General features: G+C 45.3%; 1 pseudogene across 1 annotated transcript; it reads left to right on the top strand.

Moving 5' to 3' along the window:
• Positions 1 to 3,048: 3,048 nt before the first annotated feature.
• Positions 3,049 to 3,527, top strand: LOC310679144 (large ribosomal subunit protein uL30m-like; annotated as a pseudogene). The gene has a single exon. The product of its transcript is annotated as a large ribosomal subunit protein uL30m-like (transcript).
• The last annotated feature ends 740 nt before the right edge of the window (positions 3,528 to 4,267 follow it).

Genomic DNA, 4,267 nt, shown 5'->3' with positions numbered 1-4,267 from the left:
TTTGCTGGGAACTAGCATGGAGAAGTGTCAGCTGTGCTGGGGTAGCTTGGTAAGCCATCACGGCAGCGATGGGGCCCCAGGAAGTGATGGCAGGGGTCTGGAGGCTTTGAGAGGAGACGGTTCTCAGGAGATGGGATTGCACATCATCCTCACCCCAGCAACTTGAAATAGGACTGTGTCAGGGGAAAAGTTCATTGGCGGATGGATGGCGGCTAACAGATTGAAGCTGAATCCTGTCAAGACAGAAGTACTGTTTTGGGGGGGACAGGAGGCGGGCAGGTGTGGAGGACTCCCTGGTCCTGAATGGGGTAACTGGGCCCCTGAAGGAACAGGTGCACAGCCTGGGAGTCATTTTGGACTCGCAGCTGTCCATGGAGGTGCAGGTCAATTCTGTGTCCAGGGCAGCTGTTTATCAGCTCCACCTGGTACGCAGGCTGAGACCCTACCTACCTGCAGACTGTCTTGCCAGAGTGGTGCTTGCTCTAGTTATCTCCCGCTTGGACTACTGCAATGCGCTCTATGTGGGGCTACCTTTGAAGGTGACCCCGAAACTACAACTAATCCGGAAAGTGGAAGCTAGACTGGTGACTGGGAGCAGCCGCCGAGACCACATAACACCGATCTTGGAAGACCTACATTGGCTCCCAGTACATTTCCGAGCACAATTCAAAGTGTTCGCGCTGACCTTTAAAGCCCTAAATGGCCTTGGCCCAGTATACATGAAGGAGCGTCTCCATCCCCATCATTCTGCCTGGACACTGAGGTCTAGCTCCGAGGGCCTTCTGGTGGTTCCCTCACTGCGAGAAGCCAAGTTACAGGGAACCAGGCAGAGGACCTTCTTGGTAGTGGCACCCACTCTGTGGAATGCCCTCCCACCAGATGTCAAAGAGAAAAACAACTACCAGACTTTTAGAAGACATATGAAGGCAGCCCTATTTAGGGAAGCTTTTAATGTTTGACGGACTACTGTATTTTAATATTTTGCTGGAAGCTGCCCAGAGTGGCTGGGGAAACCCAGTCAGATGGACGGGGTACAAATAAATTATTATTATTATTATTATTATTATTATTATTATTATTATTATTAGCATAGAGGGAAATCCATATACAGTGGTACCTCAGGTTACATACGCTTCAGGTTACATACGCTTCAGGTTACAGACTCCGCTAACCCAGAAATAGTACCTCGGGTTAAGAACTTTGCTTCAGGATGAGAACAGAAATTGTGCTCCAGCGGCACAGCAGCAGCAGGAGGCCCCATTAGCTAAAGTGGTACTTCAGGTCAAGAACAATTTCAGGTTAAGAACAGACCTGCAGAACGAATTAAGTACTTGACCCGAGGTACCACTGTATGGGGTATCTCTGTGAAAATGCATACCAGGTTACAAGTTGGGAGTCACGGGTGGGTCTTGGGCCTGGCCCTGTTAAAGGTCAGTGTGTTAGGGGGGGTTGATGTACTCCCTTGATTGTGTATTCATTTCTTTGGATATAATTGCATAAATTGGGCTGGTATAACAGATATGCATGTGTGAACTCAGTTTCTGGGCAGGAATCTAGCACCCAACAGTGGAATTTGTGTTGCAGCATTCCAGGCTTGTAATTATAATCAAAAGAGGAAGAAATAAAAAGAGTAAAGACCTGATCCTGCTGTGATATGACCTTGCAGCCATAAATACTTCTTTTTTTATTTATAAAAAAGAAAAAGAAAGCCATTTCTTGGCTTCTGCTTCCAAAGCAAAGTTCCAAATAAATGTAGAAATAAATCTCCCGAACCCTGCTGAGTGTTGGCACTGCAGATGGTAAGGGCTCTGGTAAGTGTTACAACTGAGAGGCTTCTCCAGATGAATGATAATTAGGCACTTTAAAGTAACAAAAAGTTCAGAAAATAGCATAGGCATTGAGATGTAGAGAGTTGCATCATCCATCCTGCATCATTTCACAAAACAATACTGAAGAGAGGGCCCATAACACTCACACAACCATCTGTCATACAACAATGAAGAGGGCTCTGCAAACACAACATCACCAGATCCGAGGACCAGATCTGGGGTAGAAAGGAAGGGATCTGTGGCTCGGTTGCAACAAGCAAGAAACCAATGTTTGCTACATGTAATAAAGTGATTGTACAAAAATTTGGGTTGGGAACATGGTTCTGTAGGTGAAATATACTCGGAGTTGAGAGCGGATTTCATGCTCTTTATTCAGTGGTGAGGAGGAATGGAAGTTCCCCCAGAATGTCTGCTTTATATACATTATTTACACAATGGGCCCCACGTGATTGGCTAATTCCGGGATTCTCCTGCAGGCCAATCAGGTTGTGGATTCACTTCCACCTGGAGCTGGATTGGATGGCTCCTGTGGACCAATCAGACTGCTGCATTCTGGGTCCTATTGTTCTAGGACCAATCAGACTGCTGCATTCTGAATCCCATTGTTCTAGGACCAATCAGACTGCTGCATTTTGGATCCTATTCCACTTAGTACATAACAGTAGGTTTCCTCCTTCTGGGCAAATAGCTTGGGAAAGCATTCTGGGAGGAAGGATTAATTGCTTCTCCCTCACTTCCATCGTCCTGATCCACAGCCACTAGAAGTGTTTTAAAAGTGGGAGATAACTATTTGCAAATCTGAATCGTGTCTAGTTTGGTCCTTAGATATATTCTGCAACAACTGGAAAGGTATAACTCCACCAAGCTTGGCAAAACAAAGCATTCTTTTGCCTGTTGCCATGGGGGCAAGAAATGGCAATTGCCAAGGGTGTTGAACATTCCAAAATTCCAGGACCCTCTTTGTGCTAATAACGGTTTACCATTAGGCTTACCATGGTAGATTATCCTGAGACAATACCCTGACTTAACTAAGGTGTATTGGTAGCCCATGATGACCTGCTGATGGGTCTCTGAGAGATCGAAGGCTGCAGTCCTTAACCCTGGTTACCTGAAAGTAAACCTCATTGAATTCAATAGGGCTTACTTCAGAGTAAACATGATGAGGACTGGGCTGCTGTAAGAAGGCCAAGTGATGCTCAGAAGTGCTGACTCACGGGGTTTGAACATGGCGGCGTTGCTGGGCAGAGTTGTGGGTGGGAGCCCTTTTGCTGCCTGGCAGAGTCTTGCAAAATACAAGTGGAACCAATCACCTGGAGGGTGTGGATCAGGCAGCAATTTGCAAGGTCAAGAATTCCTGAATCGGTATTTCAGCTGCGGCCTGGTGATCATGAAAAATATGGGGGTGATCCACAGCAGCCCCATAAACTGCACCTTGTGACCAGAGTCAGAAGTAGAAGAAGGCGTCCTTATTGGGGAAAAGAGATCATCAAATTTCTTGGATTGCAAAAAAGATATGAGCTAAAAGTGCATAAAACATCCCTTCTGTGAATGAAAAACTGAAAGTAATGAAACATCTAATAAGCATAAAACCATTAAAGCTGCCCCATGGAATTCCATCTGAAGAAGAACAGTGCAGGTGAACTAATAATTCGTTGCCATCTAAAAGAACCGGAACAGAAAAAAATTGATGCTTTGTAATGTGTAGTGCCATTTTGAACAATAAATGTAATTTTAAACTGAAAGAGAAGAAGAAGAAGAAGAAGAAGAAGAAGAAGAAGAAGAAGAAGAAGAAGAAGAAGAAGAGCTGAATCACCCCAATTCCACAGACACAGGGAGAAAACAAACTGCAATTTTGATGATATTAAGGTTACTTCCAGATGACCTGTTTATTGAGCATTCATCGTGATCTGTCTGCACAAAGTTTGCAGGGGTGTTATACGACATTGATTTATTGAGCATTCATTCCGTGTCCTCTAGTGATTTTACCTGGCTGGAATATATCCTTGAACTGTGATAATACCTCATGCTGGCCTGCATGGAGGGCAGAGAGAATAATAGAATTGTAGAGCTGGAAGGGACCCCAAGGGTCATCAAGTCCAAACCCCTGCAATGCAGGAATCTTTCACCCAATGTAGGACTTGGACCCACGACCCTGAGATGAAGAGTCATGCTTTACTGACTGAGCTAACCCAATAGTGTTTGTCTGGCTTTTGCCACACCCATTAGTGCTATGTAGCCTCCCTGAAGTTTGCCCAAGATGGAATGTGGTCCCTAGGCTGGAAGATTTCCCCCCACCCCTCCTGTATTTGGTCCTCACTGAGCATTCATTCAGATTTGTGTACAGCCCAGTTACCGTATTTTTCACTCCATAAGACGCATTTTTCCCTCCTAAAAAGTAAGGGGAAATGTGTGTGCATCTTATGGAGAGAATGCAGGCA

The sequence above is a fragment of the Podarcis tiliguerta genome (genome assembly GCF_965153285.1).
Source record: "Podarcis tiliguerta genome assembly, chromosome: 6".
Lineage (NCBI taxonomy): Eukaryota > Metazoa > Chordata > Lepidosauria > Squamata > Lacertidae > Podarcis > Podarcis tiliguerta.
The sequence above is the reverse complement of the archived record's forward strand: the minus strand, read 5'-3'. Positions and strand labels throughout refer to the sequence as shown.